We start from the raw sequence: 13,177 nt of genomic DNA, 5'->3' as shown, positions 1-13,177 counted from the left end.
TTTATTTTGCTGTCTGTCTGTCTGTCTGTCTGTCTGTCTGTCTGTCTGTCTGTCTGTCTGTCTGTCTGTGCGTGTGCGTGCGTGCGGGCGTTTGTGTTTCTCCTGTCTGTATTGTATATGTATGTATTTTCCCGGATTACGCTTTCAATTAAAAAAAACTTACAAATAATAAACAATGTTCTCCATTCATCTCCAACTCTCTGGAACGGAGTTCTATGATGCAGGATCATTTGGTAATCTCTGCTTAACGTGTAAAAACATGAAGAGAACTCTGAACCTGCATGTGGGCCTGACTCACACCACGATGGTTAAACCCACCAACGTACACAACAACAGGAGACAATTCTGTGACCCGGTTCTGGCGTCGACTACACTGCCAGGAGCCGTCGACAGCAGAACCTCGACCAGCGAACAGTGGCGTCAATAGGCTGTTTCATTCGGGGCTAAAGCCCCGGATATTATTTAATTAGCCCCAAATCTTACAAAAAAAATAAATAATCAACTTACTTTTTTTGTTGTTTGCTTTACATTAGAAACATGGGGATTCCAGGGGCTTCTCAAAATAAAGTAGCCTAGTCCTTCTAGATAGTCCTTCTGGCAAGAGAATAAACGGTTTAAAAACTAGATTTTTCACCACCTCAAGTGAATGAACCTATCCATATCTCCAGTCATATACAGTACGTATATAGGTATGGTCGGTCTCGCTTGTATTCATTTTACACTAAAACAACTTGAATGGAACTTTAGATGTCTGGGGATAAGCAGCCCAGCAGTCAGGAAGCTATTTAAATCTATAATAAACTGCGTATTTGTGTAATTAGGTAAATCATCGATCTCCCCTGCCAGCGACCACCAGGTCAGGGGCAGGTCAGGGGCAGGTCAGGGGCAGGTCAGGGGCAGGTCAGGGGCAGGTCAAGCGGCAAATAAAGATTTATTATTTATTATCGGAACATTTACATTTAGGGCAATTAGCTGACGCTTTTATAGAACCAAGACAAGTGCAAAGAACTAATAAACGCTAGGTTAACCCATCCCCGTGTACAACAAAGATATATAGGATAAGATACTAGAAAACTAAGTAGCCTACTATAAGTAGGCCTACGAGTCACGACATGATGCAATAAGTGCGTACATTTAGTGCCAAGACGAAAAACATCGAGGGGTGGGACTGGTCTTTTGCAAAACATAAAACAATGTTACAGGTATATCCTCATTGTGGCTCGCTAACAACTAGAAAGCACACAGTTGATATATTGGTCATGACTGGTTCAGACTATCTCGGTGTGGCTACGTAGAGTAGGCCTACTTCCAAACTATTTCACAATCAGAAACTGTTGCTTGCGAACATGCCTTAACCGTAACGCGTTCCAACAGAAACAGTTGGATTCCCCCGTTTGTTCTGGGAATACACACTGTGAAGTTGTTGTTTTTTGTTTTGATAAGAAATAATATTTGTTCACAGACCAATCCTCTCCAAAAACGTTCCAATTTAAATATCCCAGTATAAGGTCACCAGTATACCGAGCGGGACTGTCCATGGGGAGGTTCGGGAGACCTCAGGCCAAGCCGGCCGGAAATAATAATTAAAAAATATATCTGTATATGTATATATATTTTTTATTATCAATAATAATAATGATAATAATGCATTTTATTTAGAAAAGCGCCTTTCAGGTCACTCAAGGACACTGTACATCACACACAATGAAATATACAAAAAACGTGATAAAATAGACATAGAAAGGACAACATAATAAGTTAAAATACATAGGGCAGAATGGCAGGAAGCATGGAGGTTAGAGAGAGTAGGCAGTCCGAAACAGGTGGGTTTTTAGTTGTGCTTTGCAAATGGGGAGAGAGTCACAGTTTAGGAGGTCGGGTGTTAGAGAGTTCCAGAGCTGGGGAGCAGAGCGACTGAAGGCTCTGCCCCCATAGTGCTTATTTTATTTTATATTATTATATTTTATAACCTATAGAGATTTTTTTTAAATTGATTTAAGATGTAAAAAGATGTATTTGGGCTAGCCTACTGGATATTTGCAAACAGCGCGAAACTGGGCGAAGCCAAATTCCCAAAATGAACCGACTGTATCCGTGGGAAATCCAAGGTTGATGCACCCGTCAGCGAGACCAGCGATACATGGAGCGGGAACAAGACACAGCAGCACAGCTATGACAGGGGCACAAGCGGGCTTATTTCTGGATCAAGACGTTAAAACAGTAATTCAAAGAATGCAAAATGCAAAAGTACTTATTTCCAGCATGGTCCTTGGTGTTACACACAATAAACAAATAGACAAGAATCAGACAGACTTAAAAAATGCATACAGTAATTAAACAGTAAACAGTACATGTCAATCTTAACACCAGCATTTAGTGTCCTTTACAACATAGTAATTTATTCAGATTATATCAAAAAAATAAATAGTATAAGACTGCAGTTACAGTTTAAATACAGCATGCAAGTATTAAAGTTTAAGAATATGGTCTCTAACTTTTATTATTATTATTGTTTTTAGTCAAGTCCAGTGACTATAGTGGAGGTGATGCTGAGACAAATGGTGACGCAGGTATGGTGGTGAGGAGGAGGAAGAGGAGAAGGAGGAGCAGGGAGCACAAACCAGAAAAGAAACAGTGAAAGGTACAAGGGCAGTGGGCAGGGTTGGATAGGCAATTGGTTTATGAATAGAAATAACAACACAAGATTATGTTTGAAATAATAAAAAACTAAAATTAAAAGAATATCCACTATTGCAGATGTGGCCCTGTAGTCAACCCAGGCAGTGGCAGGGTCCAGCAAACGGGAGGCTGAGCTAGCTATACTACACACCCAACATGACAGAGGCAGTGCAGCCAGCAGCACCTCTAGCCTAGTCTACTACCAGATCATAACAATACTAGGCCTATAGCCTGCCGCGGTTCCACGGTCATCCATGAAGATAACTAGCCTGGTACTTCATTACTAGCCTGGTACTTCCTACCAGACCATCGTACTTCATTTCATTTGTACAGAAGGTCTGGAAGGTCTGCTCAATTGACAAACGTTCACTCACTTGGAGGCGGGTGTCTGTAGAAGTTTTAAAATGATTCGATCTGCCCAGTGCCACTCTGGATCTGCCATAACCAATCGCATAGCGCTTGGTCGTGACGTATGTCATGCGACGGGCCCGACTCCTTCACCACTAACGGAGCCAACTGGAAAATCAAACTTTTCCTGAACCCGGTGGGGAGAAGCGCCACAACATCATGGCCACCAACAAAACCCTGCAAAGCTTGTTCTTGCTCCGGCTTTAATTGATCGATTTTCGGCAGCGATCCCTCAACAGACCGAATAGGTTCTCTCGTATCGTTCTCCATTGACTTCCTCTGACTACAACTGAAACTGGCGCGCAACCTAGACGTCATCGTTCTCAGCAACTCCCTCTGTTCGCTGATTGGACCGCCAGAAATCTGGTTAACATGGAACGCATTTACATTAAGCAGCCCCAGACCTATGCTGCGTTCGAGTATTCTCTGCGAACCGACTCGGATCTCGGATCTGACGCCACGCCCACGCTTCAAGCGTTTATTATTTCGCTCGGTCGTTGGAGGAAAACATGGACGCCACCCGGAAAGCTGTTTTTCCGCTCGAGACCCCGTCTCGAGCGGATGACAGGGGCCGAGGAAGAGGAAGCAGCAGGCACGTCGGCGCCGTCCACCACCCCGGAGGTCCCGGGGGTCAACGAGGTCGCTGGAGTCTCCACGGCCAGCGCGGGGCGCGGCGCAGGCGGACGTCCCCGGCGTGGGGGTTGCGCCACCTCCACCGGTCTGGAAATGTCCACGTTAGACCCGACCCGGCTATTTTTAAGAGCCGCAACACGTGATTGGGATGTTAAATGAAAAGAATGGGAAACCATGGACAGATTCAGGTCAAATTCGGGGATTTAATCAAGTGAGAAGAGTGCACATGCACACAGAATTACAACAAAAGAAAACTACACGGGGTTAACAAAAGACACTGGCTGGAACCACTCCATTCACAGCCAGGCAATACAACGACATCAAAACTCCCATTTCCTAACCCACCACAAATGGTAGGCAGCAACAAAGAGGCGGACTGATCACTGGTTCACAGCCGCCCCGAACTGTGGACACACACGCTATTTATGCAGCTGGCTTGATTGAAGACTCGTGCTTGGTAGCTTCGATGGGATCCAGGAAGTAGGGAGGGGACCAATCATCGGGAAGGAAACCCCCAGCTGGATTTGCATACAGAATCATGGAACTTCAAATGTACATTAGACGGCAGCCGTAACACTCCCCCCCTTAAATTACAAGCCTTTGCGGCTTGCGTTAAGGTTTCCTGCATAACTCTAGCGCCTAGACAAAGCATCAGCGACCACATTTTCAGAACCCTTTTTATGTTGAATGTCGAGGTTGAAGTCTTGTACCAACAGAGCCCACCGCATGAGTCGCTGGTTGTGATTAAACATGCGGGACAGAAAAACAAGGGGATTATGATCAGTGAACACCACAACAGGCAGAGAGGTAGACCCAACATAGACCTCAAAGTGTTGTAGTGCTAACAACAGAGCAAGGGTTTCCTTCTCAATGGTGGAGTAATTTGCCTGGTGTCGGTTGAACTTGCGGGAAAAGTAAGCAACAGGATGATCAATACCATCCTCCCCCCTCTGTAACAGAACCGCACCAGCACCCACTGCGCTGGCGTCTACCTCGAGCTTAAAGGGTGTGGAAAAGTCAGGGGCTGCGAGCACTGGAGCGTGACTTAACAAACTCTTTACAGTATCGAATGCCACCTGGCACTCTGTGGTCCACACGTAGTCTACCTTAGGGCTGAGTAAGCTGGTTAGCGGAAAAGAGACACTAGAGAAGTTGCGAGAGTAACTCCTATAGTAGCCAGCCATTCCCAGGAACCGACGCAGCGCTTTACGTGTGTTTGGAATGGGGAAACCCCTAATGGCAGTGATCTTCGCCTCAACGGGGCGCACTTCTCCCTGTCCAACCTGCTGACCGAGATAAGTTACGGTGGCTTTTCCAAATTCGCACTTGGCCAAGTTTAAGGTCAATGTAGCGCAGGCCAAACGGTCAAAAACCTGCTCCAACACACGCATGTGATTCTCCCAGGTATCTGTGTAAATGATCAAATCATCGAGGTAAGCGTTACAGTTTGGCAGACCAGACAACACAGTGTTAATTAGTCTCTGGAACGTAGCAGGAGCGTTACACATGCCAAAGGCCATCACATTGTACTGGCAGAAATGATCGGGGGTGACAAACGCGGAAATCTCCTTTGCACGGTCCGTTAAAGGTACCTGCCAATAACCTTTTAGCAAGTCTAACTTGCTAACAAAATTTGCGGCGCCCAGGTTATCAATACAATCCTCCATGCGGGGGAGAGGGTACGAATCTCGAACAGTAACTGCATTTACCTTGCGGAAATCTGAGATAAACCTGGGGGAGCCGTCAGGTTTAGTTTCTAGCAAACACGGCGAACTCCACGGACTGGAACTAGCAGAAGCCAAACCATTTTGTAGGAGATACTCTACCTCCTGCTTCATCAACTGACGTTTGGCCTGGTTGGCACGGTAAGCATGTTGTTTTATTGGGCGCGCCTCTTTTACCTCTATATCATGTTTCAGGACCGACGTGCGGGTTGGAACGTCGCTGAATAGACAATTGTACCGGCCAATCAGCACCTCCAGATCACTTTGCTGTCCAACAGTTAAGTGCTGAAAACAGCTTGACAGGTTTGCAAGCATCTCCGAATTTGGAAGTCGGACCGGCTGATGGGTAGGAACGCGCAACGGTGGGTCATCTCCGTGGGGAGCACCCACAGGGTCTGTCACAATGAGAGCAGCAACTTTAACGTCTGACGGTTCAGCTACTAAGGGCGAGGTAACAGCAGCGCTAACCCTGTCCCCGCAGGACTGGTAACATTTCAACATGTTTATGTGACAGACTCTAGTTTTACGCCTTCTGTCTGGAGTACAGAGTACATAATCAGTGTCACTAAGACGCTCTTTAACGGCATACGGACCGGAGAATTTAGCAGCGAAAACGGAACTGGTGGTGGGCAGCAACACCAGAACTTTGTCGCCTACCTCAAAACTGCGAGATACAGCGGAGCGATCGTAATGGCGCTTCATCTTGAATTGTGAGTCACTAAGAGTGACTTTAGCAAGTGCATTAACTCGTAGAAGACGCTCACGGAACTGGGTGACGTAGTCCAACACATGCTTTTTGGGAGCAGATTCACAAGTTAAGACTTGCTCGTGCAGTGACTTAAGCGGCCCACGAGGTGTGTGGCCGAAAACAAGCTGTGCAGAACTAAACCCAATTGATTCCTGCACAGCATCACGGGCCGCAAACAAGACAAAGGGAACTCCCTCATCCCACTGCTTCTCCGTCTCAACACAGTACTTCCTGAGCATCGACTTTAGTGTCTGATGCCAGCGCTCTAAAGCCCCTTGCGACTGGGGGTGGTATGCAGACGACACGACGTGATGCACACTCAAGCTCTTGAGTACCTGTCCGAAGAGACCAGACTTAAAATTAGAGCCCTGGTCTGTCTGGATCACCCGCGGTAATCCAAAAGTAGAAAAAAACTTAAGCAAAGCCTTCACTACGGCACTAGCGGTTATCGAACGGAGTGGAATAGCCTCTGGGTAACGAGTGGCGGCGCACATAATGGTTAACAAATACTGATTTCCACTTTTAGTTCGAGGTAGAGGGCCAACACAGTCAATAATCACTCGCTCAAACGGCTCTGCTATCACAGGAATGGGGTGTAATGGCGCAGACGGGACAATCTGGTTGGGTTTCCCCCAACCTGACACACATGGCAAACACGGCAATGTTTGGCAATGTCCGACTTTAAACCTGGCCAATAGAAGTGTCGGAGGATGGCCTGATATGTTTTGGTTATGCCCAAATGTCCTGCCCACGTACTCTCGTGAGCCACTGACATCACATGCTGGCGGAATCCTACAGGGACGACTATCTGGTAAACAGAATCACAATCAGAATCCCGTTACGAAGGAAGACCATTTACGTAACAGCAGCTCACCATCCATAATATAGGCCACCTTTTCATCCCTTGCTTTGTTGTTGCTCATCACCTTGACAAAACACCCTTGCAGGGTCGGGTCTGCTTTCTGCATCTGGCTCAATCGTGCCGGTTGACTGGAAATGCCGTGCCTCCAGCTAACGGCATTTCCGGGCCAGTCGGAAGCGCTTGCGCAGCAGACTCCCCCTGAACGGGTAATAAGAAACTCCCAGCCTCTTTCTCCTCTTTGTCACCTGAGAGAACTGACATGAATAAACTGTCAGACAACGAAACTTCACGATCATCTGGGCTAATCTCATGGGAGCGAGCACGAGTTACAGCGCAGGCGGGAAATACATTTGGGGGTGTCTGATCTGATGGTTGGTTTCCCTCGCGCTGGGGTTGATCTAAAACTTCTAGTGTAGGAGTTACCTTACCCCCTGCGATATCGTTCCCCATCAGGAGTACGATACCGGGGATTGGCAGTTCAGTACAAACTGCTACTGGAAAGAATCCAGTAACGAGAGTGGACTGAATATGGATGCGGTGCACTGGCCGTGGTACGTAACCCATTTCAACCCCTCTAAGAACTGATTGGTAATGGCAAGCAGAGTTATCAAAAAGGAAGCGCTGATGCCAAAATAACAGATTGAGAGCAAGCAGTATCTCGCAAGATCCGTATGGAGTGTCTATCAGCTGCCTCACCAGACAGTGACACAAATGCATCAAACACAAATGGCTTAAAACAGTCATCAATTTTCTGATCAGATGAGTTAGTGTTCACCCCATGATCTGCGTTAATCAGTCCTACTCCTTTTGCTTGAAAGGAGCGTGAGGGCTGTTCTCTGCGTTTTAGTGCCAAGCAATTTGCAATGACATGGCCAACTTGGTGGCAGTAATAACATTCAATTTCCTCTTGCGACCCACGTGGGTTAAACGATCTAGTAGGAGGGGGATGTGAAACAGCTGAGACTGGAGAAAAAGCAAATTTATGAGTTAACACATACTCATCAGCCAGTACAGCGGCAGCAGAAAGTACTCCTGCTTTCTGCTCATTCAGGTACACAACAATATGCTCAGACAAACACCGCTTAAAGTCCTCTACCAAGATCAGCTCTCTCAACGCATTGAAATCATTAACTTTACATGTTGCACACCATTTATCAAATAGCGTTCCCTTCTCACGGGCAAACTCAACATAGGTCTGAGCAGAAGTTTTCTTGTGACCTCGGAACTTCTGTCGGTATGCTTCGGGGACAAGTTCGTATGCTCGTAGGATAGCCGTCTTAACAGTTGCATAATTTAAACTATCTTCAACAGGGAGTGCGCCCATAGCATCCTGAGCTTTACCATGCATTTTACACTGAAGTAGAAGCGTCCATATTTCAGGTGGCCATTGTAAAGCAGCAGATATTCTCTCAAACACATTGAAATAGGAGTCAACTTCACTATCCCGAAAGACAGGTACTAAAGCCACATGCTTACTAATGTCAAACACCACTTTAGGTGAACTGGTGGAGGTGGTGGAAGGTGACGACATAGCTAAACCTCTATGAGCACTCCGCCCTGTTTCAGAAGCCTCAAGCTCGAGCTGTCTCAGCCTCACTGCCGTCTCAGCCTGAATTTCAGCTTTTCTTATTTCCAGCTTAAGCTGGAGCTGGGCTTGCATCTCCGCTCATGAGCTTCCAGTTGCAGCCGAGCCAGACGGACTTTAAGCCGTGCCCCAGTACTGCCAGTACCGCTAGGTGGGGAAAGATCATACTTAGGCATAGTAAACGGGGTCTTCCCTCGCTCACTGCCTGGTAGGCTTTCCCGAGTCTGAGGGCGTCTCAGCACTTTGATCACTCGCTGCTCCTGCTGAGGAACGGGGAAGAGACACGGACTCCAACTGCTCAGTCATAGTAATCACACCCTGTTCCACCAATCCACTAATCACTCGTTCTCTAATTTCTTTTTAAGCATGGACCTGATAACGGGAATGTTGAAGTGGATGGCTATCTCCACTAAATCATCCTTCCTACCATTATACACTTGTACAACCGTAGGATGCTCAACAAATGCATCGAAATTAAACTTTTCTGCCATAGTTCTCATTTAACGATCCCGGACGAGCCCCCATTTATGTTACGACCCGGCTATTTTTAAGAGCCGCAACACGTGATTGGGATGTTAAATGAAAAGAATGGGAAACCATGGACAGATTCAGGTCAACTTCGGAGATTTAATCAAGTGACAAGAGTGCACATGCACACAGAATTACAACAAAAGAAAACTACACGGGGTTAACAAAAGACACTGGCTGGAACCACTCCATTCACAGCCAGGCAATACAACGACATCAAAACTCCCATTTCCTAACCCACCACAAATGGTAGGCAGCAACAAAGAGGCGGACTGATCACTGGTTCACAGCCGCCCCGAACTGTGGACACACACGCTATTTATGCAGCTGGCTTGATTGAAGACTCGTGCTTGGTAGCTTCGATGGGATCCAGGAAGTAGGGAGGGGACCAATCATCGGGAAGGAAACCCCCAGCTGGATTTGCATACAGAATCATGGAACTTCAAATGTACATTAGACGGCAGCCGTAACAGAAGCTTCAGCGAGACCTTCGTCGGGGTCACCAGTGTCGTGACGAGAGACGGGAGTCGGAGGCGGAGTATCCAGCACAAAGTTTTAATGAACACAATACAAAAAGACGTTCATTCGTAAAGTCAAAACCGGACTAAACTGGACGGTCGTTCCGTCCGCTAAACGGGTCCGTGCTAAACACCCCCCCCACCCATAGTTCCGTGGGTGAATTATGATAACCACCACAATGTATACCTTTTTTTTGAAAAAGAGTTTTCCTTCTCTTTGCTGGTGGAGGTGGTGGTGGTGGGGATGGTGGCGTCTTGTCTGCCATGGAAATTGTCTTCTACTGCTAGGTCCAAATGTGGATTAACTAGTTCCAGTAGCTACCGCAGGATAACAACAAACAGGAGCTTGCTCTGGGTCACGAGCTCTGGGTCACGAGTACTGCACGAAGGGGTCGCACGGGGGAGGGGGAGTGCAGTACGACCGTTTGATTGACGTACTTACTGTCCAATGCAACTCGGTGGCTCTGGAAATCATTGGCTGAAGTTTTTCGAGCCCTGCCCGTTCCACAGATGATTGACTTGTTTAATTTTCATGTCAGTACTTCTAACTCAGTGGCTGTAAGTGGGTTATGATAAGGATTTCAAGTAATTTTGCAAAAATGGGCAAAAAAGCGAATTCCATACCCAACCTTTAATGTCAGGACTCGGACACGCAACTCATCGGGACTGGACCGGCAAAACCGGGAGGTCTGACGTCTTGAGGTTAGAGATGGTTAGTTAGGTTATCAGGTTCGGTGATTGGTGGTTTGTTAAGGGTTAGTTAAGGTGTTTATATGGTGTGATGTATTAGGTTACCTAGTTTGTTTCATCATGCTTTCATAATTAATTCGGGAGTTTCTCATGACATAAGAGTCCTGAAGTCGTTCCGGTCCAGACAGCAGACTCCTTCATCTTTCAGTGATCTGGAATTTTTTTGTTAACCGTTTGGGGTTTATAAATAGAACGGTTTATAAATAGAAGTGCTGGCTGAATCACCCCATCTCCTCCTCCTCCTCTTCCTCCTCCTCCACTTACACAATTCGAAATATCCCTCTTCACAACTGCAGAAAGCTGTGCTTTTAGTCCCATAGAGAGAAAAGAGTTGCGACACTGATCTTGCCGGCGGGGTGGTCACATGGATCGTTTAAGCCTGTATAGTTCCAAACACACCGTGCTGCCATGTTCTTCTAGGGACTGACAGCAGGATTGCAATATTGAATGGTATATATAAAAAAAAAAAAACACAAGTATTTTTCTGACTATTGCTGCATATTTGTAAATGTCAGCTTTACATTTCGAGTGGTAGGGTGATGAGAACTGAAAGCTACTTAGACACGTTTTTAACTTTAGGGGCTTAACCTTAACTTTTACCTTACTACATCTGTTCTGAAATCAAAGACGATTCAAGATGTTTATTTTTGCACAACTGGACTATTGGATTTCCTTGATTTTGCTTGCTTTTGCTTTCACTAACCCGTGGTCAGAGAGCGATTGAGAAAGCATCAGTCCATTTAGCATTTAGTTTCCAGGAAACTTCTTCTGATGAGGCAGGAGCTGACCACACACAACCATGATACTTTTCCGACTAAGCCATACACAAGTATCAAATATATTAAAGAATAACAAATCATTATGCTCGGATGAATGAAATTGTATTTTTTTAATTTAACAATGAGTGAGACAACAATAATGTGTGTGTGTGTGTGTGTGTGTGTGTGTGTGTGTGTGTGTGTGTGTGTGTGTGTGTGTGTGTGTGTGTGTGTGTGTGTGTGTGTGTGTGTGTGAACAAAGAGAAGGAACAGGGATGAATATTGTATATAAGTATTAACAAGACAGGAATACGGTGAGGAAAGGAGACAATTAAAACCGCAATACAAATAAAATGGACCCCTGGTTATAAAACCCCCCACAGATGCAGTTTCCACGGCCTAACATCTGCACGCTGCAAAGGAGGATGCATGTTAAGCTGGACCGTGTTTGAGATGCTGAGTGTTTAGAGAGAAATCCTCTCCACATATATCAGGCTGAGGTTTGTGGAAAAAATGTGGGAACAACAAGTATGACCAAGAACAACGAAGCAAACATACAGTAAAGTGAACTAGAACAGCAAAGTAGAGCCAGGGGGTATCAATAAATAAAACACAGTTAGTCATGTGTGGAACAAGAACAACACATGTGTAAACAGGTGTGTGTGTATATCTAACTTGAAAAACAAGAACAAAGTGAAGGAAGGAACATTATTAGTTATTAATAAACAAATAAGATACTCTACATACATCAGGATAAGGTTAAGGATAGCAAAGTGCATCAGGTCCAAAGGAAGGACAGCAACCACAGCCGCCGCCACCAGCAGCAGAAGGCGACACCACCATCCTTCGCCTCCACCAGCCAGCTCAAGCAGCCATCGCCTCAAGCAGCAGTGTTGGCCGGCACCAGCCAGCTCAAGCCACCAGCAACCACCGCCATCAGCATCCACCATCAGCCGCATGCACCATCAGCCGCATGCACCATCAGCCGCATACACCATCAGCCGCATGCACCATCAGCCGCATGCACCATCAGCCGCATGCACCATCAGCCGCATACACCATCAGCAGCAGCAGACAATAATAAGACAAGACCTTGAATAGCCTGTCAATGAGTTTCCCCACACATGGCCAAATTGCTGCCACTTTGGGGAAGGGGTGGACAGAAGCATACATTATGAAAAAAAGAATGACACTTCTGTCTGTGTAACAACTTTTGAAAGCTCATTATGGCTTATACTTTTTTGTGTGGAATAAATTGTTCATATATGAAATCCAACAGCCTTTTCAAGGGTTTAATAGCTATAGCATCAGACACACAGTTCTCAGATGACTAACACCGTCAGGTTCAGCAGATTAAGCCCGTCGTTAATCAACCTTATCGATCCTGGTAATCCTACATCAAATAACTAACTAACTAAATAAAAGTTGTCAGAGATTCACTACTTAACTTCTTGTGCAGTGATGCCTTCACACAGGCGCACACTGGCTCAACCCTCCTGTTATGTTCGTTTGTCAGGAACAGCAATGGTGTTCCCGGGTCAATTTGACCCGGTGCATGTTTATTATCCAAAAGATGTCCAAAACCCAAAAAATCCTAACAAGCAGTGTGAACATGTCATTACTAACTCCATTAGTAAGTATTCTATCAATATTTAGTGCAATAGTGTTCCTTACCTCTAACAGGTAATGGTTCAATTAGGATAATTCACTCGTTTTTTTCATTAAAAAAAAGATATTTGTTCAAACTTATTTTTTTTATGTTTCACCACTTTATTATGGGTTAGGCCTGAAAGGCGCCTCTAAATTAAATGTATTATTATTATTATTATTATTATTATTATACCTTTCCACTGTGATATTAGGGCCTGGGTTATAGAGTAGTGAAAGTTGCTCTACCCACTTGTCCCACACTGTCCTAACAGCTGCCAGCTTGTCTCTCTCCCGTCTACCAGCCTTTGTCTCTCGATTAACAAATCTGATTACT

This window comes from Gadus chalcogrammus, chromosome 11, assembly GCF_026213295.1.
Source record: "Gadus chalcogrammus isolate NIFS_2021 chromosome 11, NIFS_Gcha_1.0, whole genome shotgun sequence".
Lineage (NCBI taxonomy): Eukaryota > Metazoa > Chordata > Actinopteri > Gadiformes > Gadidae > Gadus > Gadus chalcogrammus.
This window is presented reverse-complemented; position numbering follows the sequence as displayed.